Here is a 26,742-nt window from a genome sequence, read left to right on the forward strand (position 1 = left end):
AACACTTAGTTTGACATGCAGCCACGGGGAAATTTTTAAATTGTTTGACGAGAGGACTTTTGACCAATGAGCTGCAGACGCGCCTTTTTTCTGGAGCCCCGCCTCCTGTACTGGAGTTTTAATTAGACCAAGGTGCTGACCCTGTTTTCACAAGCTGCGCTTCCCTCCGCGAGCTGGATGGTGGATCGGACCGTGCGGCCATATCGCCGTTGTGTACAGGTTTGTGTTTTTTAGATAGATAATTAGCTAGATTGTTTGCTAATTATATTTGCAAATCTAGTTTTGTCTTCTCGTTCGATCTTTGTTCCGTCTTAAATGGCGCAGTAGTTACAGTCTGGCGATGGTCGAATTTGCGTCGGGGTTAAACTTTCTGTTCCACCTTAAATGGCGAAGCTGAAAATTGCTTCTCGGTTGAACTTCCCGCTTCACCTTAAATTGCTCATCAATTACAATCTGGCGAAGCTGAAATTTGCCTCTTGGTTAAACATTTTATTTTATTATAGTTTCAAAGCTTGTTTGTCTTCTCGTTTGATCTTTGTTCCACCTTAAATGGCGCAGTAGTTACAGTCTGGCGATGGTTAAATTTGATTATTTTTTTAACTTTCCGTTTCACCTTAAATGACGCAGCAGTTACAGTCCGGCAACGCTAGAATTTGCTTTTCGTTTAAACTTTATGTTCCACCTTAAATGGTGCAGTAGTTACAGTCTGGCGAACATAGACAGCATATACATAGACGCCGCATGTGGCCGTCATATTTGAATAGGCAACCATGCGCCCCAGTGTATTAATTTACACTTGGGAAAGTGAATAATACACCTTTTATAAATCACAAATCTTTACCCGATTTTTACACGCGGGTTTGTTTGTTACAAATGGCAGAGATTTAATAATGATACAGAACAAAGTCACACATTACAAATACGTGCTTTCATGCTGAAATAAGTTATATTATGCTCTTAAACAAAGACAGACATATGGAGTGGCATATTAATTAGTGTATAAATGAATTAATTTTACGTTTATATGTACGTACTATGGGGTGTGACGAGACACTAATATCACGAGACGAGACACGAAACTGGGTTCACGAGAATGAGACAAGATTTAAAAATAATATTTTAAAGAAAACGTCAAAAATGAATAATGGCGTGATATGGCTTATGATCAAAATCATAAAACGAAAACTTAACAGACTGGTTTCTCTCACACATTGATTCTATAAGAAATAAAAATAAGAATAAAAAATAAAAATAAAACTTTTTTTTAGGTCTTATATAGTGCAAACCACAACCAGCCTATGGTTTGTGTTTTTTTCTCCTAAATCTCTTGTAAATTAATTATACATGTATATATTTATTAGGCTGAGGTCAGTAGGGGGCTGTCATCTTCACTGGCCGGAGAAATGCGGCCACAAATACCTGGGAGCAAGCATGATTTTATTAGAATATCTGAATATTTAGCTGTGTGATAGTAATATTCCATTGATGCTGTTCAGACTAATATTTTTACCCTTCAACACGTATGCAAAATATAATATTTATTATTATTTTTATTATTTAGTAATATTTGTTAATTGTTTTATTACATTAAATGAAATTATATTTCACTATTAAAATAATATAATATTTAAATATGCAACCTTCATCAATGGCTAATCAGGCTGTACTTTGAAGCTTGAAATGCTTGTCAAAGTTATGATTTCTAGAATTTGGAATTGCGTTTATTGATCTCTTGTTTTTATTTTTGTATGCGGAGCTCTAACCAGAAGCTGTGATTGGCTGCGCAGTATCCGGCATGTGCTGAAAGTGAGCGTTGTGATTGGCTCAGTTCATCGGTAGTCAACATCCTATCTATCCGGGGTAGGAGAGGAGGAGTAGGAGAGGAGGAGTAACAAAAGTTTCTGGACGCAGCCCAAGTATATGATATCTATGCTGGAAAAGATTGCTTCTGGGTTAAACTTTCAGTTCCACTTTAAATATATTAGCAATTACAATTGGGTAAAGCCTAAAATTGCTTTATTAACCTTCCGTTCCACCTTAAATGGCGCAACAGTTACTTTCTGGAAAGGGTAAAATTAGCTTAAAGCCAAAATACTCCCACAACGGAGCCGTGGAATACGGCTTTAAACACAGCCCATCCCAGACTGGACTTCTCTAAACGTTCTCTAAAGCTGTTTAGTTTCAAGAAAGTAATATTAGGCTCGAATACGTTCAGTTTGCAGTTTAAAGGAATTCTTTAATAAGCGATCATGTGAGAGTAAAAAACAGTTTCCTTTACTAAGCAGCTAATAAAACACTAGCATTAAGTGTATTAGGTATCTATATTATATTTATTTATAGCATTGTAAGAGCAATAGATGATAAGTAGTAGAGGGCAAATTATAATATGTCGTGTATTGGACGTTCACAATGATGGGAAGCTCTGTAGCCACTACGGGGTGAGTTAGACTTATTGTGTAAGTGTGAGAGGGACAGAGAGTGTATAAACTTTATAATATAGTAACTGTGATTAATCACATTTGTTTTTCTTCAGACATACATTTTTATAGAGGCTAATTAAATGTAAATAAAAGAATAATTTTAAGAAATGTAAATTCCAATGATATGTGTATTAGTAGTGTCAATTAAAATAATAGTATATACTTGATGACATGATAAATTAGACTGTAAAATTAGTTGTGAGGATTTCAGAATTCGAACTTAATTTGAGAAGTATAAAAGTCTTAGGAATTTTAGATCGGTGCATTGGGCAAGGGTGAGGCAGATTACAACGGAAGTAGGGCTCAAACTTGGTGCCTTAATTAACTTGTGTTAAAGAAATAGTAACACGGCACTGATTCCAAATTTACATTGTGCGTTAACGCAGCGCAGACTCTCCTTTGTTTTTATTATAAGTGAATGAGCTACTGAGGTCTGAGTTTCCCCTTCTGAAATCTCTATTGCTCCACCAGCCGTTTGTGTTCAATAATGGTACGTTTACACTGCAGTGACGCGACATCGCTGCCAAACGCTTTCTCCACCACTCCTTAGCCTTTTGGCTAAGATCAAGTGTAGTATCTGTTCTTATCAGTTTAATATCTGATACGCCCTCTATATGAGGGCTACATATTAAATGGATTTTTAGAACAGGGAGCCAGAACAGGAGCTTGCTCCTTCTGCTCCACGCATCGACCTGGTATTGCAGTACCTCCAGGAGCGGTGCACCTTCCTTACAGCGGTGCAAAGAAAGAAGAAACGACTGGGTCGTTGGCTGAGTACTTGAAGAGTGCTTGACTTTTTGTGGGGGAGGGGTCGGTTCTTGTGATTTGTCTTGTGTTTTTTGAAGTGAATGAATGCATGTTTGTGTTGTTGTTCTTGTTCTGTTTATTTATTTATTTATTTATTTATTTAACGACGTTGTTTCCGGCAGGGGGGAGGGTCTTTTTCGAGCGCGTTCCGTTTTCCCTCCGTTTTTGTTCTTTTTTTTTTTTTTTTTTTTTTTTTTTTTTTACATTTTTTTTCTTATTTTGTTATATGTGATATGTCGTTTAGCTGGTCTCTTTGTGTTCTTTTGTGTCCCTTTGTGCTCTTTAGGCAACCGAGACTGTACCCGCCCAGGCGTGACATCATCAGGAATCGGGCGCGTTAACTGGAGGAAAAGACAGAAAAGTCGACGGTTGCCTTCCCTCTCGAGCTTCCTTCGCTCCCTGCCTTCCTCCAGCTGTCTCGGCCCTTTTTGGACCTCGGAGGGCTCTGCGGAGTTACGGGTATAGCTCGGGTTTCTCTTCATTCACGTATAAATCTTTCGCCTTTTACTAAAGATTTCCGTGGAGAGGAACGTTGACGAGTATTGTTTATTTTTTGAAGGCTTTGCTTTTAGCAAAGCTGCATATTTTGGTCAATAAAAGAAATCAAATAAATAAATAAATAAATAAATAAAGAATGAAAGAAAGAAAGAAAGAAAAGGAAAGGAAAAAGTCAAACCTCTTTGAACAACGGCTAGAGTAGGGAGGCATTAATTGGCTGAGAAATCTGCTGGCTTCGCCGCTTAGTAGCTACATAGTAAAAAGAAGGGCCCCGCAACCAGGTGGCGATATTCGGGTTATCGCTTCTCGGCCTTTTGGCTAAGATCAAGTGTAGTATCTGTTCTTATCAGTTTAATATCTGATACGCCCTCTATATGAGGGCTACATATTAAATGGATTTTTAGAACAGGGAGCCAGAACAGGAGCTTGCTCCTTCTGCTCCACGCATCGACCTGGTATTGCAGTACCTCCAGGAGCGGTGCACCTTCCTTACAGCGGTGCAAAGAAAGAAGAAACGACTGGGTCGTTGGCTGAGTACTTGAAGAGTGCTTGACTTTTTGTGGGGGAGGGGTCGGTTCTTGTGATTTGTCTTGTGTTTTTTGAAGTGAATGAATGCATGTTTGTGTTGTTGTTCTTGTTCTGTTTATTTATTTATTTATTTATTTATTTAACGACGTTGTTTCCGGCAGGGGGGAGGGTCTTTTTCGAGCGCGTTCCGTTTTCCCTCCGTTTTTGTTCTTTTTTTTTTTTTTTTTTTTTTTTTTTTTTTACATTTTTTTTCTTATTTTGTTATATGTGATATGTCGTTTAGCTGGTCTCTTTGTGTTCTTTTGTGTCCCTTTGTGCTCTTTAGGCAACCGAGACTGTACCCGCCCAGGCGTGACATCATCAGGAATCGGGCGCGTTAACTGGAGGAAAAGACAGAAAAGTCGACGGTTGCCTTCCCTCTCGAGCTTCCTTCGCTCCCTGCCTTCCTCCAGCTGTCTCGGCCCTTTTTGGACCTCGGAGGGCTCTGCGGAGTTACGGGTATAGCTCGGGTTTCTCTTCATTCACGTATAAATCTTTCGCCTTTTACTAAAGATTTCCGTGGAGAGGAACGTTGACGAGTATTGTTTATTTTTTGAAGGCTTTGCTTTTAGCAAAGCTGCATATTTTGGTCAATAAAAGAAATCAAATAAATAAATAAATAAATAAATAAAGAATGAAAGAAAGAAAGAAAGAAAAGGAAAGGAAAAAGTCAAACCTCTTTGAACAACGGCTAGAGTAGGGAGGCATTAATTGGCTGAGAAATCTGCTGGCTTCGCCGCTTAGTAGCTACATAGTAAAAAGAAGGGCCCCGCAACCAGGTGGCGATATTCGGGTTATCGCTTCTCGGCCTTTTGGCTAAGATCAAGTGTAGTATCTGTTCTTATCAGTTTAATATCTGATACGCCCTCTATATGAGGGCTACATATTAAATGGATTTTTAGAACAGGGAGCCAGAACAGGAGCTTGCTCCTTCTGCTCCACGCATCGACCTGGTATTGCAGTACCTCCAGGAGCGGTGCACCTTCCTTACAGCGGTGCAAAGAAAGAAGAAACGACTGGGTCGTTGGCTGAGTACTTGAAGAGTGCTTGACTTTTTGTGGGGGAGGGGTCGGTTCTTGTGATTTGTCTTGTGTTTTTTGAAGTGAATGAATGCATGTTTGTGTTGTTGTTCTTGTTCTGTTTATTTATTTATTTATTTATTTATTTAACGACGTTGTTTCCGGCAGGGGGGAGGGTCTTTTTCGAGCGCGTTCCGTTTTCCCTCCGTTTTTGTTCTTTTTTTTTTTTTTTTTTTTTTTTTTTTTTTACATTTTTTTTCTTATTTTGTTATATGTGATATGTCGTTTAGCTGGTCTCTTTGTGTTCTTTTGTGTCCCTTTGTGCTCTTTAGGCAACCGAGACTGTACCCGCCCAGGCGTGACATCATCAGGAATCGGGCGCGTTAACTGGAGGAAAAGACAGAAAAGTCGACGGTTGCCTTCCCTCTCGAGCTTCCTTCGCTCCCTGCCTTCCTCCAGCTGTCTCGGCCCTTTTTGGACCTCGGAGGGCTCTGCGGAGTTACGGGTATAGCTCGGGTTTCTCTTCATTCACGTATAAATCTTTCGCCTTTTACTAAAGATTTCCGTGGAGAGGAACGTTGACGAGTATTGTTTATTTTTTGAAGGCTTTGCTTTTAGCAAAGCTGCATATTTTGGTCAATAAAAGAAATCAAATAAATAAATAAATAAATAAATAAAGAATGAAAGAAAGAAAGAAAGAAAAGGAAAGGAAAAAGTCAAACCTCTTTGAACAACGGCTAGAGTAGGGAGGCATTAATTGGCTGAGAAATCTGCTGGCTTCGCCGCTTAGTAGCTACATAGTAAAAAGAAGGGCCCCGCAACCAGGTGGCGATATTCGGGTTATCGCTTCTCGGCCTTTTGGCTAAGATCAAGTGTAGTATCTGTTCTTATCAGTTTAATATCTGATACGCCCTCTATATGAGGGCTACATATTAAATGGATTTTTAGAACAGGGAGCCAGAACAGGAGCTTGCTCCTTCTGCTCCACGCATCGACCTGGTATTGCAGTACCTCCAGGAGCGGTGCACCTTCCTTACAGCGGTGCAAAGAAAGAAGAAACGACTGGGTCGTTGGCTGAGTACTTGAAGAGTGCTTGACTTTTTGTGGGGGAGGGGTCGGTTCTTGTGATTTGTCTTGTGTTTTTTGAAGTGAATGAATGCATGTTTGTGTTGTTGTTCTTGTTCTGTTTATTTATTTATTTATTTATTTATTTAACGACGTTGTTTCCGGCAGGGGGGAGGGTCTTTTTCGAGCGCGTTCCGTTTTCCCTCCGTTTTTGTTCTTTTTTTTTTTTTTTTTTTTTTTTTTTTTTTACATTTTTTTTCTTATTTTGTTATATGTGATATGTCGTTTAGCTGGTCTCTTTGTGTTCTTTTGTGTCCCTTTGTGCTCTTTAGGCAACCGAGACTGTACCCGCCCAGGCGTGACATCATCAGGAATCGGGCGCGTTAACTGGAGGAAAAGACAGAAAAGTCGACGGTTGCCTTCCCTCTCGAGCTTCCTTCGCTCCCTGCCTTCCTCCAGCTGTCTCGGCCCTTTTTGGACCTCGGAGGGCTCTGCGGAGTTACGGGTATAGCTCGGGTTTCTCTTCATTCACGTATAAATCTTTCGCCTTTTACTAAAGATTTCCGTGGAGAGGAACGTTGACGAGTATTGTTTATTTTTTGAAGGCTTTGCTTTTAGCAAAGCTGCATATTTTGGTCAATAAAAGAAATCAAATAAATAAATAAATAAATAAATAAAGAATGAAAGAAAGAAAGAAAGAAAAGGAAAGGAAAAAGTCAAACCTCTTTGAACAACGGCTAGAGTAGGGAGGCATTAATTGGCTGAGAAATCTGCTGGCTTCGCCGCTTAGTAGCTACATAGTAAAAAGAAGGGCCCCGCAACCAGGTGGCGATATTCGGGTTATCGCTTCTCGGCCTTTTGGCTAAGATCAAGTGTAGTATCTGTTCTTATCAGTTTAATATCTGATACGCCCTCTATATGAGGGCTACATATTAAATGGATTTTTAGAACAGGGAGCCAGAACAGGAGCTTGCTCCTTCTGCTCCACGCATCGACCTGGTATTGCAGTACCTCCAGGAGCGGTGCACCTTCCTTACAGCGGTGCAAAGAAAGAAGAAACGACTGGGTCGTTGGCTGAGTACTTGAAGAGTGCTTGACTTTTTGTGGGGGAGGGGTCGGTTCTTGTGATTTGTCTTGTGTTTTTTGAAGTGAATGAATGCATGTTTGTGTTGTTGTTCTTGTTCTGTTTATTTATTTATTTATTTATTTATTTAACGACGTTGTTTCCGGCAGGGGGGAGGGTCTTTTTCGAGCGCGTTCCGTTTTCCCTCCGTTTTTGTTCTTTTTTTTTTTTTTTTTTTTTTTTTTTTTTTACATTTTTTTTCTTATTTTGTTATATGTGATATGTCGTTTAGCTGGTCTCTTTGTGTTCTTTTGTGTCCCTTTGTGCTCTTTAGGCAACCGAGACTGTACCCGCCCAGGCGTGACATCATCAGGAATCGGGCGCGTTAACTGGAGGAAAAGACAGAAAAGTCGACGGTTGCCTTCCCTCTCGAGCTTCCTTCGCTCCCTGCCTTCCTCCAGCTGTCTCGGCCCTTTTTGGACCTCGGAGGGCTCTGCGGAGTTACGGGTATAGCTCGGGTTTCTCTTCATTCACGTATAAATCTTTCGCCTTTTACTAAAGATTTCCGTGGAGAGGAACGTTGACGAGTATTGTTTATTTTTTGAAGGCTTTGCTTTTAGCAAAGCTGCATATTTTGGTCAATAAAAGAAATCAAATAAATAAATAAATAAATAAAGAATGAAAGAAAGAAAGAAAGAAAGAAAGAAAGAAAGAAAAGGAAAGGAAAAAGTCAAACCTCTTTGAACAACGGCTAGAGTAGGGAGGCATTAATTGGCTGAGAAATCTGCTGGCTTCGCCGCTTAGTAGCTACATAGTAAAAAGAAGGGCCCCGCAACCAGGTGGCGATATTCGGGTTATCGCTTCTCGGCCTTTTGGCTAAGATCAAGTGTAGTATCTGTTCTTATCAGTTTAATATCTGATACGCCCTCTATATGAGGGCTACATATTAAATGGATTTTTAGAACAGGGAGCCAGAACAGGAGCTTGCTCCTTCTGCTCCACGCATCGACCTGGTATTGCAGTACCTCCAGGAGCGGTGCACCTTCCTTACAGCGGTGCAAAGAAAGAAGAAACGACTGGGTCGTTGGCTGAGTACTTGAAGAGTGCTTGACTTTTTGTGGGGGAGGGGTCGGTTCTTGTGATTTGTCTTGTGTTTTTTGAAGTGAATGAATGCATGTTTGTGTTGTTGTTCTTGTTCTGTTTATTTATTTATTTATTTATTTATTTAACGACGTTGTTTCCGGCAGGGGGGAGGGTCTTTTTCGAGCGCGTTCCGTTTTCCCTCCGTTTTTGTTCTTTTTTTTTTTTTTTTTTTTTTTTTTTTTTTACATTTTTTTTCTTATTTTGTTATATGTGATATGTCGTTTAGCTGGTCTCTTTGTGTTCTTTTGTGTCCCTTTGTGCTCTTTAGGCAACCGAGACTGTACCCGCCCAGGCGTGACATCATCAGGAATCGGGCGCGTTAACTGGAGGAAAAGACAGAAAAGTCGACGGTTGCCTTCCCTCTCGAGCTTCCTTCGCTCCCTGCCTTCCTCCAGCTGTCTCGGCCCTTTTTGGACCTCGGAGGGCTCTGCGGAGTTACGGGTATAGCTCGGGTTTCTCTTCATTCACGTATAAATCTTTCGCCTTTTACTAAAGATTTCCGTGGAGAGGAACGTTGACGAGTATTGTTTATTTTTTGAAGGCTTTGCTTTTAGCAAAGCTGCATATTTTGGTCAATAAAAGAAATCAAATAAATAAATAAATAAATAAAGAATGAAAGAAAGAAAGAAAGAAAGAAAGAAAGAAAGAAAAGGAAAGGAAAAAGTCAAACCTCTTTGAACAACGGCTAGAGTAGGGAGGCATTAATTGGCTGAGAAATCTGCTGGCTTCGCCGCTTAGTAGCTACATAGTAAAAAGAAGGGCCCCGCAACCAGGTGGCGATATTCGGGTTATCGCTTCTCGGCCTTTTGGCTAAGATCAAGTGTAGTATCTGTTCTTATCAGTTTAATATCTGATACGCCCTCTATATGAGGGCTACATATTAAATGGATTTTTAGAACAGGGAGCCAGAACAGGAGCTTGCTCCTTCTGCTCCACGCATCGACCTGGTATTGCAGTACCTCCAGGAGCGGTGCACCTTCCTTACAGCGGTGCAAAGAAAGAAGAAACGACTGGGTCGTTGGCTGAGTACTTGAAGAGTGCTTGACTTTTTGTGGGGGAGGGGTCGGTTCTTGTGATTTGTCTTGTGTTTTTTGAAGTGAATGAATGCATGTTTGTGTTGTTGTTCTTGTTCTGTTTATTTATTTATTTATTTATTTATTTAACGACGTTGTTTCCGGCAGGGGGGAGGGTCTTTTTCGAGCGCGTTCCGTTTTCCCTCCGTTTTTGTTCTTTTTTTTTTTTTTTTTTTTTTTTTTTTTTTACATTTTTTTTCTTATTTTGTTATATGTGATATGTCGTTTAGCTGGTCTCTTTGTGTTCTTTTGTGTCCCTTTGTGCTCTTTAGGCAACCGAGACTGTACCCGCCCAGGCGTGACATCATCAGGAATCGGGCGCGTTAACTGGAGGAAAAGACAGAAAAGTCGACGGTTGCCTTCCCTCTCGAGCTTCCTTCGCTCCCTGCCTTCCTCCAGCTGTCTCGGCCCTTTTTGGACCTCGGAGGGCTCTGCGGAGTTACGGGTATAGCTCGGGTTTCTCTTCATTCACGTATAAATCTTTCGCCTTTTACTAAAGATTTCCGTGGAGAGGAACGTTGACGAGTATTGTTTATTTTTTGAAGGCTTTGCTTTTAGCAAAGCTGCATATTTTGGTCAATAAAAGAAATCAAATAAATAAATAAATAAATAAAGAATGAAAGAAAGAAAGAAAGAAAGAAAGAAAGAAAGAAAAGGAAAGGAAAAAGTCAAACCTCTTTGAACAACGGCTAGAGTAGGGAGGCATTAATTGGCTGAGAAATCTGCTGGCTTCGCCGCTTAGTAGCTACATAGTAAAAAGAAGGGCCCCGCAACCAGGTGGCGATATTCGGGTTATCGCTTCTCGGCCTTTTGGCTAAGATCAAGTGTAGTATCTGTTCTTATCAGTTTAATATCTGATACGCCCTCTATATGAGGGCTACATATTAAATGGATTTTTAGAACAGGGAGCCAGAACAGGAGCTTGCTCCTTCTGCTCCACGCATCGACCTGGTATTGCAGTACCTCCAGGAGCGGTGCACCTTCCTTACAGCGGTGCAAAGAAAGAAGAAACGACTGGGTCGTTGGCTGAGTACTTGAAGAGTGCTTGACTTTTTGTGGGGGAGGGGTCGGTTCTTGTGATTTGTCTTGTGTTTTTTGAAGTGAATGAATGCATGTTTGTGTTGTTGTTCTTGTTCTGTTTATTTATTTATTTATTTATTTATTTAACGACGTTGTTTCCGGCAGGGGGGAGGGTCTTTTTCGAGCGCGTTCCGTTTTCCCTCCGTTTTTGTTCTTTTTTTTTTTTTTTTTTTTTTTTTTTTTTTACATTTTTTTTCTTATTTTGTTATATGTGATATGTCGTTTAGCTGGTCTCTTTGTGTTCTTTTGTGTCCCTTTGTGCTCTTTAGGCAACCGAGACTGTACCCGCCCAGGCGTGACATCATCAGGAATCGGGCGCGTTAACTGGAGGAAAAGACAGAAAAGTCGACGGTTGCCTTCCCTCTCGAGCTTCCTTCGCTCCCTGCCTTCCTCCAGCTGTCTCGGCCCTTTTTGGACCTCGGAGGGCTCTGCGGAGTTACGGGTATAGCTCGGGTTTCTCTTCATTCACGTATAAATCTTTCGCCTTTTACTAAAGATTTCCGTGGAGAGGAACGTTGACGAGTATTGTTTATTTTTTGAAGGCTTTGCTTTTAGCAAAGCTGCATATTTTGGTCAATAAAAGAAATCAAATAAATAAATAAATAAATAAATAAAGAATGAAAGAAAGAAAGAAAGAAAAGGAAAGGAAAAAGTCAAACCTCTTTGAACAACGGCTAGAGTAGGGAGGCATTAATTGGCTGAGAAATCTGCTGGCTTCGCCGCTTAGTAGCTACATAGTAAAAAGAAGGGCCCCGCAACCAGGTGGCGATATTCGGGTTATCGCTTCTCGGCCTTTTGGCTAAGATCAAGTGTAGTATCTGTTCTTATCAGTTTAATATCTGATACGCCCTCTATATGAGGGCTACATATTAAATGGATTTTTAGAACAGGGAGCCAGAACAGGAGCTTGCTCCTTCTGCTCCACGCATCGACCTGGTATTGCAGTACCTCCAGGAGCGGTGCACCTTCCTTACAGCGGTGCAAAGAAAGAAGAAACGACTGGGTCGTTGGCTGAGTACTTGAAGAGTGCTTGACTTTTTGTGGGGGAGGGGTCGGTTCTTGTGATTTGTCTTGTGTTTTTTGAAGTGAATGAATGCATGTTTGTGTTGTTGTTCTTGTTCTGTTTATTTATTTATTTATTTATTTATTTAACGACGTTGTTTCCGGCAGGGGGGAGGGTCTTTTTCGAGCGCGTTCCGTTTTCCCTCCGTTTTTGTTCTTTTTTTTTTTTTTTTTTTTTTTTTTTTTTTACATTTTTTTTCTTATTTTGTTATATGTGATATGTCGTTTAGCTGGTCTCTTTGTGTTCTTTTGTGTCCCTTTGTGCTCTTTAGGCAACCGAGACTGTACCCGCCCAGGCGTGACATCATCAGGAATCGGGCGCGTTAACTGGAGGAAAAGACAGAAAAGTCGACGGTTGCCTTCCCTCTCGAGCTTCCTTCGCTCCCTGCCTTCCTCCAGCTGTCTCGGCCCTTTTTGGACCTCGGAGGGCTCTGCGGAGTTACGGGTATAGCTCGGGTTTCTCTTCATTCACGTATAAATCTTTCGCCTTTTACTAAAGATTTCCGTGGAGAGGAACGTTGACGAGTATTGTTTATTTTTTGAAGGCTTTGCTTTTAGCAAAGCTGCATATTTTGGTCAATAAAAGAAATCAAATAAATAAATAAATAAATAAAGAATGAAAGAAAGAAAGAAAGAAAGAAAGAAAGAAAGAAAAGGAAAGGAAAAAGTCAAACCTCTTTGAACAACGGCTAGAGTAGGGAGGCATTAATTGGCTGAGAAATCTGCTGGCTTCGCCGCTTAGTAGCTACATAGTAAAAAGAAGGGCCCCGCAACCAGGTGGCGATATTCGGGTTATCGCTTCTCGGCCTTTTGGCTAAGATCAAGTGTAGTATCTGTTCTTATCAGTTTAATATCTGATACGCCCTCTATATGAGGGCTACATATTAAATGGATTTTTAGAACAGGGAGCCAGAACAGGAGCTTGCTCCTTCTGCTCCACGCATCGACCTGGTATTGCAGTACCTCCAGGAGCGGTGCACCTTCCTTACAGCGGTGCAAAGAAAGAAGAAACGACTGGGTCGTTGGCTGAGTACTTGAAGAGTGCTTGACTTTTTGTGGGGGAGGGGTCGGTTCTTGTGATTTGTCTTGTGTTTTTTGAAGTGAATGAATGCATGTTTGTGTTGTTGTTCTTGTTCTGTTTATTTATTTATTTATTTATTTATTTAACGACGTTGTTTCCGGCAGGGGGGAGGGTCTTTTTCGAGCGCGTTCCGTTTTCCCTCCGTTTTTGTTCTTTTTTTTTTTTTTTTTTTTTTTTTTTTTTTACATTTTTTTTCTTATTTTGTTATATGTGATATGTCGTTTAGCTGGTCTCTTTGTGTTCTTTTGTGTCCCTTTGTGCTCTTTAGGCAACCGAGACTGTACCCGCCCAGGCGTGACATCATCAGGAATCGGGCGCGTTAACTGGAGGAAAAGACAGAAAAGTCGACGGTTGCCTTCCCTCTCGAGCTTCCTTCGCTCCCTGCCTTCCTCCAGCTGTCTCGGCCCTTTTTGGACCTCGGAGGGCTCTGCGGAGTTACGGGTATAGCTCGGGTTTCTCTTCATTCACGTATAAATCTTTCGCCTTTTACTAAAGATTTCCGTGGAGAGGAACGTTGACGAGTATTGTTTATTTTTTGAAGGCTTTGCTTTTAGCAAAGCTGCATATTTTGGTCAATAAAAGAAATCAAATAAATAAATAAATAAATAAATAAAGAATGAAAGAAAGAAAGAAAGAAAAGGAAAGGAAAAAGTCAAACCTCTTTGAACAACGGCTAGAGTAGGGAGGCATTAATTGGCTGAGAAATCTGCTGGCTTCGCCGCTTAGTAGCTACATAGTAAAAAGAAGGGCCCCGCAACCAGGTGGCGATATTCGGGTTATCGCTTCTCGGCCTTTTGGCTAAGATCAAGTGTAGTATCTGTTCTTATCAGTTTAATATCTGATACGCCCTCTATATGAGGGCTACATATTAAATGGATTTTTAGAACAGGGAGCCAGAACAGGAGCTTGCTCCTTCTGCTCCACGCATCGACCTGGTATTGCAGTACCTCCAGGAGCGGTGCACCTTCCTTACAGCGGTGCAAAGAAAGAAGAAACGACTGGGTCGTTGGCTGAGTACTTGAAGAGTGCTTGACTTTTTGTGGGGGAGGGGTCGGTTCTTGTGATTTGTCTTGTGTTTTTTGAAGTGAATGAATGCATGTTTGTGTTGTTGTTCTTGTTCTGTTTATTTATTTATTTATTTATTTATTTAACGACGTTGTTTCCGGCAGGGGGGAGGGTCTTTTTCGAGCGCGTTCCGTTTTCCCTCCGTTTTTGTTCTTTTTTTTTTTTTTTTTTTTTTTTTTTTTTTACATTTTTTTTCTTATTTTGTTATATGTGATATGTCGTTTAGCTGGTCTCTTTGTGTTCTTTTGTGTCCCTTTGTGCTCTTTAGGCAACCGAGACTGTACCCGCCCAGGCGTGACATCATCAGGAATCGGGCGCGTTAACTGGAGGAAAAGACAGAAAAGTCGACGGTTGCCTTCCCTCTCGAGCTTCCTTCGCTCCCTGCCTTCCTCCAGCTGTCTCGGCCCTTTTTGGACCTCGGAGGGCTCTGCGGAGTTACGGGTATAGCTCGGGTTTCTCTTCATTCACGTATAAATCTTTCGCCTTTTACTAAAGATTTCCGTGGAGAGGAACGTTGACGAGTATTGTTTATTTTTTGAAGGCTTTGCTTTTAGCAAAGCTGCATATTTTGGTCAATAAAAGAAATCAAATAAATAAATAAATAAATAAATAAAGAATGAAAGAAAGAAAGAAAGAAAAGGAAAGGAAAAAGTCAAACCTCTTTGAACAACGGCTAGAGTAGGGAGGCATTAATTGGCTGAGAAATCTGCTGGCTTCGCCGCTTAGTAGCTACATAGTAAAAAGAAGGGCCCCGCAACCAGGTGGCGATATTCGGGTTATCGCTTCTCGGCCTTTTGGCTAAGATCAAGTGTAGTATCTGTTCTTATCAGTTTAATATCTGATACGCCCTCTATATGAGGGCTACATATTAAATGGATTTTTAGAACAGGGAGCCAGAACAGGAGCTTGCTCCTTCTGCTCCACGCATCGACCTGGTATTGCAGTACCTCCAGGAGCGGTGCACCTTCCTTACAGCGGTGCAAAGAAAGAAGAAACGACTGGGTCGTTGGCTGAGTACTTGAAGAGTGCTTGACTTTTTGTGGGGGAGGGGTCGGTTCTTGTGATTTGTCTTGTGTTTTTTGAAGTGAATGAATGCATGTTTGTGTTGTTGTTCTTGTTCTGTTTATTTATTTATTTATTTATTTATTTAACGACGTTGTTTCCGGCAGGGGGGAGGGTCTTTTTCGAGCGCGTTCCGTTTTCCCTCCGTTTTTGTTCTTTTTTTTTTTTTTTTTTTTTTTTTTTTTTTACATTTTTTTTCTTATTTTGTTATATGTGATATGTCGTTTAGCTGGTCTCTTTGTGTTCTTTTGTGTCCCTTTGTGCTCTTTAGGCAACCGAGACTGTACCCGCCCAGGCGTGACATCATCAGGAATCGGGCGCGTTAACTGGAGGAAAAGACAGAAAAGTCGACGGTTGCCTTCCCTCTCGAGCTTCCTTCGCTCCCTGCCTTCCTCCAGCTGTCTCGGCCCTTTTTGGACCTCGGAGGGCTCTGCGGAGTTACGGGTATAGCTCGGGTTTCTCTTCATTCACGTATAAATCTTTCGCCTTTTACTAAAGATTTCCGTGGAGAGGAACGTTGACGAGTATTGTTTATTTTTTGAAGGCTTTGCTTTTAGCAAAGCTGCATATTTTGGTCAATAAAAGAAATCAAATAAATAAATAAATAAATAAATAAAGAATGAAAGAAAGAAAGAAAGAAAAGGAAAGGAAAAAGTCAAACCTCTTTGAACAACGGCTAGAGTAGGGAGGCATTAATTGGCTGAGAAATCTGCTGGCTTCGCCGCTTAGTAGCTACATAGTAAAAAGAAGGGCCCCGCAACCAGGTGGCGATATTCGGGTTATCGCTTCTCGGCCTTTTGGCTAAGATCAAGTGTAGTATCTGTTCTTATCAGTTTAATATCTGATACGCCCTCTATATGAGGGCTACATATTAAATGGATTTTTAGAACAGGGAGCCAGAACAGGAGCTTGCTCCTTCTGCTCCACGCATCGACCTGGTATTGCAGTACCTCCAGGAGCGGTGCACCTTCCTTACAGCGGTGCAAAGAAAGAAGAAACGACTGGGTCGTTGGCTGAGTACTTGAAGAGTGCTTGACTTTTTGTGGGGGAGGGGTCGGTTCTTGTGATTTGTCTTGTGTTTTTTGAAGTGAATGAATGCATGTTTGTGTTGTTGTTCTTGTTCTGTTTATTTATTTATTTATTTATTTATTTAACGACGTTGTTTCCGGCAGGGGGGAGGGTCTTTTTCGAGCGCGTTCCGTTTTCCCTCCGTTTTTGTTCTTTTTTTTTTTTTTTTTTTTTTTTTTTTTTTACATTTTTTTTCTTATTTTGTTATATGTGATATGTCGTTTAGCTGGTCTCTTTGTGTTCTTTTGTGTCCCTTTGTGCTCTTTAGGCAACCGAGACTGTACCCGCCCAGGCGTGACATCATCAGGAATCGGGCGCGTTAACTGGAGGAAAAGACAGAAAAGTCGACGGTTGCCTTCCCTCTCGAGCTTCCTTCGCTCCCTGCCTTCCTCCAGCTGTCTCGGCCCTTTTTGGACCTCGGAGGGCTCTGCGGAGTTACGGGTATAGCTCGGGTTTCTCTTCATTCACGTATAAATCTTTCGCCTTTTACTAAAGATTTCCGTGGAGAGGAACGTTGACGAGTATTGTTTATTTTTTGAAGGCTTTGCTTTTAGCAAAGCTGCATATTTTGGTCAATAAAAGAAATCAAATAAATAAATAAATAAATAAATAAAGAATGAAAGAAAGAAAGAAAGAAAAGGAAAGGAAAAAGTCAAACCTCTTTGAACAACGGCTAGAGTAGGGAGGCATTAATTGGCTGAGAAATCTGCTGGCTTCGCCGCTTAGTAGCTACATAGTAAAAAGAAGGGCCCCGCAACCAGGTGGCGATATTCGGGTTATCGCTTCTCGGCCTTTTGGCTAAGATCAAGTGTAGTATCTGTTCTTATCAGTTTAATATCTGATACGCCCTCTATATGAGGGCTACATATTAAATGGATTTTTAGAACAGGGAGCCAGAACAGGAGCTTGCTCCTTCTGCTCCACGCATCGACCTGGTATTGCAGTACCTCCAGGAGCGGTGCACCTTCCTTACAGCGGTGCAAAGAAAGAAGAAACGACTGGGTCGTTGGCTGAGTACTTGAAGAGTGCTTGACTTTTTGTGGGGGAGGGGTCGGTTCTTGTGATTTGTCTTGTGTTTTTTGAAGTGAATGAATGCATGTTTGTGTTGTTGTTCTTGTTCTGTTTATTTATTTATTTATTTATTTATTTAACGACGTTGTTTCCGGCAGGGGGGAGGGTCTTTTTCGAGCGCGTTCCGTTTTCCCTCCGTTTTTGTTCTTTTTTTTTTTTTTTTTTTTTTTTTTTTTTTACATTTTTTTTCTTATTTTGTTATATGTGATATGTCGTTTAGCTGGTCTCTTTGTGTTCTTTTGTGTCCCTTTGTGCTCTTTAGGCAACCGAGACTGTACCCGCCCAGGCGTGACATCATCAGGAATCGGGCGCGTTAACTGGAGGAAAAGACAGAAAAGTCGACGGTTGCCTTCCCTCTCGAGCTTCCTTCGCTCCCTGCCTTCCTCCAGCTGTCTCGGCCCTTTTTGGACCTCGGAGGGCTCTGCGGAGTTACGGGTATAGCTCGGGTTTCTCTTCATTCACGTATAAATCTTTCGCCTTTTACTAAAGATTTCCGTGGAGAGGAACGTTGACGAGTATTGTTTATTTTTTGAAGGCTTTGCTTTTAGCAAAGCTGCATATTTTGGTCAATAAAAGAAATCAAATAAATAAATAAATAAATAAAGAATGAAAGAAAGAAAGAAAGAAAGAAAGAAAGAAAGAAAAGGAAAGGAAAAAGTCAAACCTCTTTGAACAACGGCTAGAGTAGGGAGGCATTAATTGGCTGAGAAATCTGCTGGCTTCGCCGCTTAGTAGCTACATAGTAAAAAGAAGGGCCCCGCAACCAGGTGGCGATATTCGGGTTATCGCTTCTCGGCCTTTTGGCTAAGATCAAGTGTAGTATCTGTTCTTATCAGTTTAATATCTGATACGCCCTCTATATGAGGGCTACATATTAAATGGATTTTTAGAACAGGGAGCCAGAACAGGAGCTTGCTCCTTCTGCTCCACGCATCGACCTGGTATTGCAGTACCTCCAGGAGCGGTGCACCTTCCTTACAGCGGTGCAAAGAAAGAAGAAACGACTGGGTCGTTGGCTGAGTACTTGAAGAGTGCTTGACTTTTTGTGGGGGAGGGGTCGGTTCTTGTGATTTGTCTTGTGTTTTTTGAAGTGAATGAATGCATGTTTGTGTTGTTGTTCTTGTTCTGTTTATTTATTTATTTATTTATTTATTTAACGACGTTGTTTCCGGCAGGGGGGAGGGTCTTTTTCGAGCGCGTTCCGTTTTCCCTCCGTTTTTGTTCTTTTTTTTTTTTTTTTTTTTTTTTTTTTTTTACATTTTTTTTCTTATTTTGTTATATGTGATATGTCGTTTAGCTGGTCTCTTTGTGTTCTTTTGTGTCCCTTTGTGCTCTTTAGGCAACCGAGACTGTACCCGCCCAGGCGTGACATCATCAGGAATCGGGCGCGTTAACTGGAGGAAAAGACAGAAAAGTCGACGGTTGCCTTCCCTCTCGAGCTTCCTTCGCTCCCTGCCTTCCTCCAGCTGTCTCGGCCCTTTTTGGACCTCGGAGGGCTCTGCGGAGTTACGGGTATAGCTCGGGTTTCTCTTCATTCACGTATAAATCTTTCGCCTTTTACTAAAGATTTCCGTGGAGAGGAACGTTGACGAGTATTGTTTATTTTTTGAAGGCTTTGCTTTTAGCAAAGCTGCATATTTTGGTCAATAAAAGAAATCAAATAAATAAATAAATAAATAAATAAAGAAAGAAAGAAAGAAAGAAAGAAAAGGAAAGGAAAAAGTCAAACCTCTTTGAACAACGGCTAGAGTAGGGAGGCATTAATTGGCTGAGAAATCTGCTGGCTTCGCCGCTTAGTAGCTACATAGTAAAAAGAAGGGCCCCGCAACCAGGTGGCGATATTCGGGTTATCGCTTCTCGGCCTTTTGGCTAAGATCAAGTGTAGTATCTGTTCTTATCAGTTTAATATCTGATACGCCCTCTATATGAGGGCTACATATTAAATGGATTTTTAGAACAGGGAGCCAGAACAGGAGCTTGCTCCTTCTGCTCCACGCATCGACCTGGTATTGCAGTACCTCCAGGAGCGGTGCACCTTCCTTACAGCGGTGCAAAGAAAGAAGAAACGACTGGGTCGTTGGCTGAGTACTTGAAGAGTGCTTGACTTTTTGTGGGGGAGGGGTCGGTTCTTGTGATTTGTCTTGTGTTTTTTGAAGTGAATGAATGCATGTTTGTGTTGTTGTTCTTGTTCTGTTTATTTATTTATTTATTTATTTATTTAACGACGTTGTTTCCGGCAGGGGGGAGGGTCTTTTTCGAGCGCGTTCCGTTTTCCCTCCGTTTTTGTTCTTTTTTTTTTTTTTTTTTTTTTTTTTTTTTTACATTTTTTTTCTTATTTTGTTATATGTGATATGTCGTTTAGCTGGTCTCTTTGTGTTCTTTTGTGTCCCTTTGTGCTCTTTAGGCAACCGAGACTGTACCCGCCCAGGCGTGACATCATCAGGAATCGGGCGCGTTAACTGGAGGAAAAGACAGAAAAGTCGACGGTTGCCTTCCCTCTCGAGCTTCCTTCGCTCCCTGCCTTCCTCCAGCTGTCTCGGCCCTTTTTGGACCTCGGAGGGCTCTGCGGAGTTACGGGTATAGCTCGGGTTTCTCTTCATTCACGTATAAATCTTTCGCCTTTTACTAAAGATTTCCGTGGAGAGGAACGTTGACGAGTATTGTTTATTTTTTGAAGGCTTTGCTTTTAGCAAAGCTGCATATTTTGGTCAATAAAAGAAATCAAATAAATAAATAAATAAATAAATAAAGAATGAAAGAAAGAAAGAAAGAAAAGGAAAGGAAAAAGTCAAACCTCTTTGAACAACGGCTAGAGTAGGGAGGCATTAATTGGCTGAGAAATCTGCTGGCTTCGCCGCTTAGTAGCTACATAGTAAAAAGAAGGGCCCCGCAACCAGGTGGCGATATTCGGGTTATCGCTTCTCGGCCTTTTGGCTAAGATCAAGTGTAGTATCTGTTCTTATCAGTTTAATATCTGATACGCCCTCTATATGAGGGCTACATATTAAATGGATTTTTAGAACAGGGAGCCAGAACAGGAGCTTGCTCCTTCTGCTCCACGCATCGACCTGGTATTGCAGTACCTCCAGGAGCGGTGCACCTTCCTTACAGCGGTGCAAAGAAAGAAGAAACGACTGGGTCGTTGGCTGAGTACTTGAAGAGTGCTTGACTTTTTGTGGGGGAGGGGTCGGTTCTTGTGATTTGTCTTGTGTTTTTTGAAGTGAATGAATGCATGTTTGTGTTGTTGTTCTTGTTCTGTTTATTTATTTATTTATTTATTTATTTAACGACGTTGTTTCCGGCAGGGGGGAGGGTCTTTTTCGAGCGCGTTCCGTTTTCCCTCCGTTTTTGTTCTTTTTTTTTTTTTTTTTTTTTTTTTTTTTTACATTTTTTTTCTTATTTTGTTATATGTGATATGTCGTTTAGCTGGTCTCTTTGTGTTCTTTTGTGTCCCTTTGTGCTCTTTAGGCAACCGAGACTGTACCCGCCCAGGCGTGACATCATCAGGAATCGGGCGCGTTAACTGGAGGAAAAGACAGAAAAGTCGACGGTTGCCTTCCCTCTCGAGCTTCCTTCGCTCCCTGCCTTCCTCCAGCTGTCTCGGCCCTTTTTGGACCTCGGAGGGCTCTGCGGAGTTACGGGTATAGCTCGGGTTTCTCTTCATTCACGTATAAATCTTTCGCCTTTTACTAAAGATTTCCGTGGAGAGGAACGTTGACGAGTATTGTTTATTTTTTGAAGGCTTTGCTTTTAGCAAAGCTGCATATTTTGGTCAATAAAAGAAATCAAATAAATAAATAAATAAATAAATAAAGAATGAAAGAAAGAAAGAAAGAAAAGGAAAGGAAAAAGTCAAACCTCTTTGAACAACGGCTAGAGTAGGGAGGCATTAATTGGCTGAGAAATCTGCTGGCTTCGCCGCTTAGTAGCTACATAGTAAAAAGAAGGGCCCCGCAACCAGGTGGCGATATTCGGGTTATCGCTTCTCGGCCTTTTGGCTAAGATCAAGTGTAGTATCTGTTCTTATCAGTTTAATATCTGATACGCCCTCTATATGAGGGCTACATATTAAATGGATTTTTAGAACAGGGAGCCAGAACAGGAGCTTGCTCCTTCTGCTCCACGCATCGACCTGGTATTGCAGTACCTCCAGGAGCGGTGCACCTTCCTTACAGCGGTGCAAAGAAAGAAGAAACGACTGGGTCGTTGGCTGAGTACTTGAAGAGTGCTTGACTTTTTGTGGGGGAGGGGTCGGTTCTTGTGATTTGTCTTGTGTTTTTTGAAGTGAATGAATGCATGTTTGTGTTGTTGTTCTTGTTCTGTTTATTTATTTATTTATTTATTTATTTAACGACGTTGTTTCCGGCAGGGGGGAGGGTCTTTTTCGAGCGCGTTCCGTTTTCCCTCCGTTTTTGTTCTTTTTTTTTTTTTTTTTTTTTTTTTTTTTTTACATTTTTTTTCTTATTTTGTTATATGTGATATGTCGTTTAGCTGGTCTCTTTGTGTTCTTTTGTGTCCCTTTGTGCTCTTTAGGCAACCGAGACTGTACCCGCCCAGGCGTGACATCATCAGGAATCGGGCGCGTTAACTGGAGGAAAAGACAGAAAAGTCGACGGTTGCCTTCCCTCTCGAGCTTCCTTCGCTCCCTGCCTTCCTCCAGCTGTCTCGGCCCTTTTTGGACCTCGGAGGGCTCTGCGGAGTTACGGGTATAGCTCGGGTTTCTCTTCATTCACGTATAAATCTTTCGCCTTTTACTAAAGATTTCCGTGGAGAGGAACGTTGACGAGTATTGTTTATTTTTTGAAGGCTTTGCTTTTAGCAAAGCTGCATATTTTGGTCAATAAAAGAAATCAAATAAATAAATAAATAAATAAAGAATGAAAGAAAGAAAGAAAGAAAGAAAGAAAGAAAGAAAAGGAAAGGAAAAAGTCAAACCTCTTTGAACAACGGCTAGAGTAGGGAGGCATTAATTGGCTGAGAAATCTGCTGGCTTCGCCGCTTAGTAGCTACATAGTAAAAAGAAGGGCCCCGCAACCAGGTGGCGATATTCGGGTTATCGCTTCTCGGCCTTTTGGCTAAGATCAAGTGTAGTATCTGTTCTTATCAGTTTAATATCTGATACGCCCTCTATATGAGGGCTACATATTAAATGGATTTTTAGAACAGGGAGCCAGAACAGGAGCTTGCTCCTTCTGCTCCACGCATCGACCTGGTATTGCAGTACCTCCAGGAGCGGTGCACCTTCCTTACAGCGGTGCAAAGAAAGAAGAAACGACTGGGTCGTTGGCTGAGTACTTGAAGAGTGCTTGACTTTTTGTGGGGGAGGGGTCGGTTCTTGTGATTTGTCTTGTGTTTTTTGAAGTGAATGAATGCATGTTTGTGTTGTTGTTCTTGTTCTGTTTATTTATTTATTTATTTATTTATTTAACGACGTTGTTTCCGGCAGGGGGGAGGGTCTTTTTCGAGCGCGTTCCGTTTTCCCTCCGTTTTTGTTCTTTTTTTTTTTTTTTTTTTTTTTTTTTTTTTACATTTTTTTTCTTATTTTGTTATATGTGATATGTCGTTTAGCTGGTCTCTTTGTGTTCTTTTGTGTCCCTTTGTGCTCTTTAGGCAACCGAGACTGTACCCGCCCAGGCGTGACATCATCAGGAATCGGGCGCGTTAACTGGAGGAAAAGACAGAAAAGTCGACGGTTGCCTTCCCTCTCGAGCTTCCTTCGCTCCCTGCCTTCCTCCAGCTGTCTCGGCCCTTTTTGGACCTCGGAGGGCTCTGCGGAGTTACGGGTATAGCTCGGGTTTCTCTTCATTCACGTATAAATCTTTCGCCTTTTACTAAAGATTTCCGTGGAGAGGAACGTTGACGAGTATTGTTTATTTTTTGAAGGCTTTGCTTTTAGCAAAGCTGCATATTTTGGTCAATAAAAGAAATCAAATAAATAAATAAATAAATAAATAAAGAATGAAAGAAAGAAAGAAAGAAAAGGAAAGGAAAAAGTCAAACCTCTTTGAACAACGGCTAGAGTAGGGAGGCATTAATTGGCTGAGAAATCTGCTGGCTTCGCCGCTTAGTAGCTACATAGTAAAAAGAAGGGCCCCGCAACCAGGTGGCGATATTCGGGTTATCGCTTCTCGGCCTTTTGGCTAAGATCAAGTGTAGTATCTGTTCTTATCAGTTTAATATCTGATACGCCCTCTATATGAGGGCTACATATTAAATGGATTTTTAGAACAGGGAGCCAGAACAGGAGCTTGCTCCTTCTGCTCCACGCATCGACCTGGTATTGCAGTACCTCCAGGAGCGGTGCACCTTCCTTACAGCGGTGCAAAGAAAGAAGAAACGACTGGGTCGTTGGCTGAGTACTTGAAGAGTGCTTGACTTTTTGTGGGGGAGGGGTCGGTTCTTGTGATTTGTCTTGTGTTTTTTGAAGTGAATGAATGCATGTTTGTGTTGTTGTTCTTGTTCTGTTTATTTATTTATTTATTTATTTATTTAACGACGTTGTTTCCGGCAGGGGGGAGGGTCTTTTTCGAGCGCGTTCCGTTTTCCCTCCGTTTTTGTTCTTTTTTTTTTTTTTTTTTTTTTTTTTTTTTTACATTTTTTTTCTTATTTTGTTATATGTGATATGTCGTTTAGCTGGTCTCTTTGTGTTCTTTTGTGTCCCTTTGTGCTCTTTAGGCAACCGAGACTGTACCCGCCCAGGCGTGACATCATCAGGAATCGGGCGCGTTAACTGGAGGAAAAGACAGAAAAGTCGACGGTTGCCTTCCCTCTCGAGCTTCCTTCGCTCCCTGCCTTCCTCCAGCTGTCTCGGCCCTTTTTGGACCTCGGAGGGCTCTGCGGAGTTACGGGTATAGCTCGGGTTTCTCTTCATTCACGTATAAATCTTTCGCCTTTTACTAAAGATTTCCGTGGAGAGGAACGTTGACGAGTATTGTTTATTTTTTGAAGGCTTTGCTTTTAGCAAAGCTGCATATTTTGGTCAATAAAAGAAATCAAATAAATAAATAAATAAATAAATAAAGAATGAAAGAAAGAAAGAAAGAAAAGGAAAGGAAAAAGTCAAACCTCTTTGAACAACGGCTAGAGTAGGGAGGCATTAATTGGCTGAGAAATCTGCTGGCTTCGCCGCTTAGTAGCTACATAGTAAAAAGAAGGGCCCCGCAACCAGGTGGCGATATTCGGGTTATCGCTTCTCGGCCTTTTGGCTAAGACAGCGGTCGACTCTCTGGCGGTGCGAGATCTTGGTCTTTGTGACCCTGGTCCTTGCCTCCCGAGAGAAGATTGTACTTGTCCCGGTTCGGTGAAAAAGAGTCTTAGGCAGTAGGCTCTGATCCTGCTTCGTCTGGGGCTCATTGGGGTTTTCGTCTGACGGCTTTCATTCCATCTTGGCTGAAGGGGGAGAACCCCAACACCCACGGTAAGTACAATCCTTTTTTAATTTATTTGTTTTAGAATTTTAGATACTTATTGTATTTATTGTTTTAGTGGTTTTATTGAGGCTCGGTTTTTACCGAGGCCACCCGGTGCCTCTCAGCATGTCGGCTGCTCGTGCCGGCATGCGGAGGCACCACAGCGTGCGCCTAGTATTAAAAGAAGTGGAGGGTAAGCTACTGGGGATGTCCCGTCTGGACTTCTCCAGGAAGCTATTACAAGGTGCCCTCACTTTTACACCTGCCGATTTGAACTGCTTATTGACTCTGCCCGGAAATAAAGGTTTTGATGTTAGCTTCCGCTCTGCTTCCCTGCTGAAAGATTTTTGGACTCGTTATGAAAATATTAAGGACCAGTTCTCCATGTTTAAGGTGGAAAAACTTTCTGATAATTCACATAAAGTGGTGATTGTCAGAATGTTTAATGAAACCGTAACAGGAGAAGACATTGTTACATGGCTGGCTAGATTCTGTACCGTTAAAAGCCCACCTATCAAGGTTCTGGACGAGGACGGCATTTGGAACTGCTCGTGGCGAGTTCCCATTAAACAATGGGAAGACCCGAGCAGTTACTTAGGCCTGAGACAGATACCGTCTATGATAGTGCTGGGTGAAAACCGCGGTTACATCTTTTACCAAGGTATGCCCAAACTATGCCGCAAGTGCGGAAAGTTTGGGCACCTTGCAGAGGCATGTGCAGAAATTGTGTGTGGGAAGTGTAGAGAAATTGGGCACACTTATGAGGAGTGTCCCAATGGCAGAAGGTGCAATCTTTGTGGTGAGAATTCCCATCTCTACAGAGATTGCCCAAAATCATTTGCCAACAAATTAAAGGCCACCAAAATGGCCGCCAGGCAGCATGGCCAAGAGGAGCAGGAGAAGGAGAAGGAAATGGAGGAGGAAGGGGCGGTCCCTGAGGTTTTGGCGGGAGATTCAAATCTCCAGCTGGCCTCAGGGAATGGCCATGCTGCAGAGGGCGGGGCTAGCATCCGGGCGGAGTCACAGCAGGAGCTGGAGGCCACACCCCTCCAGCCTGAACAAGGAAACAAGATGGTGGTGGAGCAGGAGGAGGAGGAAACCAACTCCTCCATGGTGACGGTGGAGGAAGGTGTAGGGGCCTCCAGCGGGGGTGAGTCAACCGACTCACTCCCAAACGCTCAGGTGGGGAAAAGACCTGCGGAGTCTCCTCTGTCTGTATTGATAGAGAAAAAACAGAGGGCCGCACAAGGTTCAGCCAGTTCTTCCTCGGAAGACCTGAACCGGCTGTGGCCCGCTGGTTCTCCAAATGAAGTTTCTTTCCTCCAATTCAAGCTTACATCATCAACGCCTAAGGCCCCCACAGCATGTGACTGTGGGGAACCAGCGGCAGGAGGCACCAGCTCACCTCCTCTCTCCAAAATAATGGAGATTAAGGAAGAGCAGGTGTCACAGTTACTTTAAGTAACTTTTAAATGCCTTTTTAAACTGTTTTTATTTCAGTAGTCTCTTTTAAATGACTTTTTAAATGAAGTACCTGTTTTAAAACCATAAATGCTCATGGCTCTTACCATTTCAACCATTAATGTTAGAAGTGTGAGAGCCTCCACTAGAGCAGAGAGCGTCTTGTCCCTTTTAAAAGATATAAAGTCAGATGTGTTTTTACTACAAGAGTGTGCTTTGCCGTTTATGAAATCCTACAGAGATTGGGAGCAGCGATGGGCTGCGGGTCCCTCTCTCTGGAGCGGCTCACACTACAACAGAGCCGACGGTGTTGCCATTTTAATTAAAAACCCCCATATTCTGGTGAAGGGCAGCACAGTGGTGCGAGACGGACGGGCTCTTTTAGCAAACCTGACTTTTTTAGGGACGGACTTTAACATTTTAAATATTTATGGTTTTAATGATAAAAATGACAGGTACGACCTTTTAGAAGACCTGCAGCCCCACATGTTAGGGAGGGCTCCTTTAGTGGTGGGAGGGGATTTTAACTGTGTTTTAAATAGGAAAGATAGGAAAGGGAAGGGGGATGATTTTAAATTAGATAAGACATCACTTTTATTACGGGGGATAGTCAAGGATTTTAAATTAGTCGACTGTTTTAAAACAACGCATCCAGGGGAGGAGGGCTT

The 26,742-nt window shown here is 41.8% G+C and overlaps 40 non-coding genes across 40 annotated transcripts; all 40 read left to right on the plus strand.

Annotated features, from left to right (window-relative positions):
- Positions 1–3,018: 3,018 nt before the first annotated feature.
- LOC125785044 (U2 spliceosomal RNA) lies at positions 3,019–3,209 on the plus strand. The gene has a single exon (XR_007427683.1). It is a non-coding gene; the product is annotated as a U2 spliceosomal RNA (small nuclear RNA).
- A 540-nt stretch (positions 3,210–3,749) lies between these two features.
- Positions 3,750–3,866, plus strand: LOC125785068 (U5 spliceosomal RNA). Its single transcript, XR_007427698.1, has one exon. It is a non-coding gene; the product is annotated as a U5 spliceosomal RNA (small nuclear RNA).
- A 217-nt stretch (positions 3,867–4,083) lies between these two features.
- LOC125784928 (U2 spliceosomal RNA) lies at positions 4,084–4,274 on the plus strand. Its single transcript, XR_007427570.1, has one exon. It is a non-coding gene; the product is annotated as a U2 spliceosomal RNA (small nuclear RNA).
- Positions 4,275–4,814: 540 nt separating this feature from the next.
- LOC125785069 (U5 spliceosomal RNA) lies at positions 4,815–4,931 on the plus strand. Its single transcript, XR_007427699.1, has one exon. It is a non-coding gene; the product is annotated as a U5 spliceosomal RNA (small nuclear RNA).
- A 217-nt stretch (positions 4,932–5,148) lies between these two features.
- On the plus strand, positions 5,149–5,339 carry LOC125785042 (U2 spliceosomal RNA). Its single transcript, XR_007427681.1, has one exon. It is a non-coding gene; the product is annotated as a U2 spliceosomal RNA (small nuclear RNA).
- A 540-nt stretch (positions 5,340–5,879) lies between these two features.
- Positions 5,880–5,996, plus strand: LOC125785070 (U5 spliceosomal RNA). Its single transcript, XR_007427700.1, has one exon. It is a non-coding gene; the product is annotated as a U5 spliceosomal RNA (small nuclear RNA).
- Positions 5,997–6,213: 217 nt separating this feature from the next.
- LOC125785155 (U2 spliceosomal RNA) lies at positions 6,214–6,404 on the plus strand. The gene has a single exon (XR_007427784.1). It is a non-coding gene; the product is annotated as a U2 spliceosomal RNA (small nuclear RNA).
- Positions 6,405–6,944: 540 nt separating this feature from the next.
- LOC125785072 (U5 spliceosomal RNA) lies at positions 6,945–7,061 on the plus strand. The gene has a single exon (XR_007427702.1). It is a non-coding gene; the product is annotated as a U5 spliceosomal RNA (small nuclear RNA).
- A 217-nt stretch (positions 7,062–7,278) lies between these two features.
- LOC125785262 (U2 spliceosomal RNA) lies at positions 7,279–7,469 on the plus strand. Its single transcript, XR_007427890.1, has one exon. It is a non-coding gene; the product is annotated as a U2 spliceosomal RNA (small nuclear RNA).
- A 540-nt stretch (positions 7,470–8,009) lies between these two features.
- On the plus strand, positions 8,010–8,126 carry LOC125785073 (U5 spliceosomal RNA). The gene has a single exon (XR_007427703.1). It is a non-coding gene; the product is annotated as a U5 spliceosomal RNA (small nuclear RNA).
- Positions 8,127–8,355: 229 nt separating this feature from the next.
- LOC125785273 (U2 spliceosomal RNA) lies at positions 8,356–8,546 on the plus strand. The gene has a single exon (XR_007427901.1). It is a non-coding gene; the product is annotated as a U2 spliceosomal RNA (small nuclear RNA).
- Positions 8,547–9,086: 540 nt separating this feature from the next.
- Positions 9,087–9,203, plus strand: LOC125785074 (U5 spliceosomal RNA). The gene has a single exon (XR_007427704.1). It is a non-coding gene; the product is annotated as a U5 spliceosomal RNA (small nuclear RNA).
- A 229-nt stretch (positions 9,204–9,432) lies between these two features.
- On the plus strand, positions 9,433–9,623 carry LOC125784934 (U2 spliceosomal RNA). The gene has a single exon (XR_007427576.1). It is a non-coding gene; the product is annotated as a U2 spliceosomal RNA (small nuclear RNA).
- Positions 9,624–10,163: 540 nt separating this feature from the next.
- Positions 10,164–10,280, plus strand: LOC125785075 (U5 spliceosomal RNA). Its single transcript, XR_007427705.1, has one exon. It is a non-coding gene; the product is annotated as a U5 spliceosomal RNA (small nuclear RNA).
- Positions 10,281–10,509: 229 nt separating this feature from the next.
- LOC125784945 (U2 spliceosomal RNA) lies at positions 10,510–10,700 on the plus strand. The gene has a single exon (XR_007427587.1). It is a non-coding gene; the product is annotated as a U2 spliceosomal RNA (small nuclear RNA).
- Positions 10,701–11,240: 540 nt separating this feature from the next.
- LOC125785076 (U5 spliceosomal RNA) lies at positions 11,241–11,357 on the plus strand. The gene has a single exon (XR_007427706.1). It is a non-coding gene; the product is annotated as a U5 spliceosomal RNA (small nuclear RNA).
- A 217-nt stretch (positions 11,358–11,574) lies between these two features.
- Positions 11,575–11,765, plus strand: LOC125784956 (U2 spliceosomal RNA). The gene has a single exon (XR_007427598.1). It is a non-coding gene; the product is annotated as a U2 spliceosomal RNA (small nuclear RNA).
- Positions 11,766–12,305: 540 nt separating this feature from the next.
- Positions 12,306–12,422, plus strand: LOC125785077 (U5 spliceosomal RNA). The gene has a single exon (XR_007427707.1). It is a non-coding gene; the product is annotated as a U5 spliceosomal RNA (small nuclear RNA).
- Positions 12,423–12,651: 229 nt separating this feature from the next.
- LOC125784968 (U2 spliceosomal RNA) lies at positions 12,652–12,842 on the plus strand. The gene has a single exon (XR_007427609.1). It is a non-coding gene; the product is annotated as a U2 spliceosomal RNA (small nuclear RNA).
- Positions 12,843–13,382: 540 nt separating this feature from the next.
- LOC125785078 (U5 spliceosomal RNA) lies at positions 13,383–13,499 on the plus strand. Its single transcript, XR_007427708.1, has one exon. It is a non-coding gene; the product is annotated as a U5 spliceosomal RNA (small nuclear RNA).
- Positions 13,500–13,716: 217 nt separating this feature from the next.
- On the plus strand, positions 13,717–13,907 carry LOC125784980 (U2 spliceosomal RNA). Its single transcript, XR_007427620.1, has one exon. It is a non-coding gene; the product is annotated as a U2 spliceosomal RNA (small nuclear RNA).
- Positions 13,908–14,447: 540 nt separating this feature from the next.
- LOC125785079 (U5 spliceosomal RNA) lies at positions 14,448–14,564 on the plus strand. Its single transcript, XR_007427709.1, has one exon. It is a non-coding gene; the product is annotated as a U5 spliceosomal RNA (small nuclear RNA).
- Positions 14,565–14,781: 217 nt separating this feature from the next.
- Positions 14,782–14,972, plus strand: LOC125784991 (U2 spliceosomal RNA). The gene has a single exon (XR_007427631.1). It is a non-coding gene; the product is annotated as a U2 spliceosomal RNA (small nuclear RNA).
- Positions 14,973–15,512: 540 nt separating this feature from the next.
- Positions 15,513–15,629, plus strand: LOC125785080 (U5 spliceosomal RNA). Its single transcript, XR_007427710.1, has one exon. It is a non-coding gene; the product is annotated as a U5 spliceosomal RNA (small nuclear RNA).
- Positions 15,630–15,846: 217 nt separating this feature from the next.
- Positions 15,847–16,037, plus strand: LOC125785003 (U2 spliceosomal RNA). Its single transcript, XR_007427642.1, has one exon. It is a non-coding gene; the product is annotated as a U2 spliceosomal RNA (small nuclear RNA).
- Positions 16,038–16,577: 540 nt separating this feature from the next.
- On the plus strand, positions 16,578–16,694 carry LOC125785081 (U5 spliceosomal RNA). The gene has a single exon (XR_007427711.1). It is a non-coding gene; the product is annotated as a U5 spliceosomal RNA (small nuclear RNA).
- Positions 16,695–16,911: 217 nt separating this feature from the next.
- LOC125785014 (U2 spliceosomal RNA) lies at positions 16,912–17,102 on the plus strand. Its single transcript, XR_007427653.1, has one exon. It is a non-coding gene; the product is annotated as a U2 spliceosomal RNA (small nuclear RNA).
- A 540-nt stretch (positions 17,103–17,642) lies between these two features.
- Positions 17,643–17,759, plus strand: LOC125785083 (U5 spliceosomal RNA). Its single transcript, XR_007427713.1, has one exon. It is a non-coding gene; the product is annotated as a U5 spliceosomal RNA (small nuclear RNA).
- Positions 17,760–17,988: 229 nt separating this feature from the next.
- On the plus strand, positions 17,989–18,179 carry LOC125785025 (U2 spliceosomal RNA). The gene has a single exon (XR_007427664.1). It is a non-coding gene; the product is annotated as a U2 spliceosomal RNA (small nuclear RNA).
- Positions 18,180–18,719: 540 nt separating this feature from the next.
- Positions 18,720–18,836, plus strand: LOC125785084 (U5 spliceosomal RNA). Its single transcript, XR_007427714.1, has one exon. It is a non-coding gene; the product is annotated as a U5 spliceosomal RNA (small nuclear RNA).
- A 217-nt stretch (positions 18,837–19,053) lies between these two features.
- LOC125785036 (U2 spliceosomal RNA) lies at positions 19,054–19,244 on the plus strand. Its single transcript, XR_007427675.1, has one exon. It is a non-coding gene; the product is annotated as a U2 spliceosomal RNA (small nuclear RNA).
- Positions 19,245–19,784: 540 nt separating this feature from the next.
- On the plus strand, positions 19,785–19,901 carry LOC125785085 (U5 spliceosomal RNA). The gene has a single exon (XR_007427715.1). It is a non-coding gene; the product is annotated as a U5 spliceosomal RNA (small nuclear RNA).
- A 217-nt stretch (positions 19,902–20,118) lies between these two features.
- Positions 20,119–20,309, plus strand: LOC125785048 (U2 spliceosomal RNA). Its single transcript, XR_007427685.1, has one exon. It is a non-coding gene; the product is annotated as a U2 spliceosomal RNA (small nuclear RNA).
- A 539-nt stretch (positions 20,310–20,848) lies between these two features.
- On the plus strand, positions 20,849–20,965 carry LOC125785086 (U5 spliceosomal RNA). Its single transcript, XR_007427716.1, has one exon. It is a non-coding gene; the product is annotated as a U5 spliceosomal RNA (small nuclear RNA).
- Positions 20,966–21,182: 217 nt separating this feature from the next.
- On the plus strand, positions 21,183–21,373 carry LOC125785060 (U2 spliceosomal RNA). Its single transcript, XR_007427691.1, has one exon. It is a non-coding gene; the product is annotated as a U2 spliceosomal RNA (small nuclear RNA).
- A 540-nt stretch (positions 21,374–21,913) lies between these two features.
- Positions 21,914–22,030, plus strand: LOC125785087 (U5 spliceosomal RNA). The gene has a single exon (XR_007427717.1). It is a non-coding gene; the product is annotated as a U5 spliceosomal RNA (small nuclear RNA).
- Positions 22,031–22,259: 229 nt separating this feature from the next.
- Positions 22,260–22,450, plus strand: LOC125785071 (U2 spliceosomal RNA). Its single transcript, XR_007427701.1, has one exon. It is a non-coding gene; the product is annotated as a U2 spliceosomal RNA (small nuclear RNA).
- A 540-nt stretch (positions 22,451–22,990) lies between these two features.
- On the plus strand, positions 22,991–23,107 carry LOC125785088 (U5 spliceosomal RNA). The gene has a single exon (XR_007427718.1). It is a non-coding gene; the product is annotated as a U5 spliceosomal RNA (small nuclear RNA).
- A 217-nt stretch (positions 23,108–23,324) lies between these two features.
- On the plus strand, positions 23,325–23,515 carry LOC125785082 (U2 spliceosomal RNA). Its single transcript, XR_007427712.1, has one exon. It is a non-coding gene; the product is annotated as a U2 spliceosomal RNA (small nuclear RNA).
- A 540-nt stretch (positions 23,516–24,055) lies between these two features.
- On the plus strand, positions 24,056–24,172 carry LOC125785089 (U5 spliceosomal RNA). The gene has a single exon (XR_007427719.1). It is a non-coding gene; the product is annotated as a U5 spliceosomal RNA (small nuclear RNA).
- Positions 24,173–26,742: the final 2,570 nt, after the last annotated feature.

Source organism: Astyanax mexicanus, chromosome 20 (genome assembly GCF_023375975.1).
Source record: "Astyanax mexicanus isolate ESR-SI-001 chromosome 20, AstMex3_surface, whole genome shotgun sequence".
NCBI classification, from domain to species: domain Eukaryota; kingdom Metazoa; phylum Chordata; class Actinopteri; order Characiformes; family Acestrorhamphidae; genus Astyanax; species Astyanax mexicanus.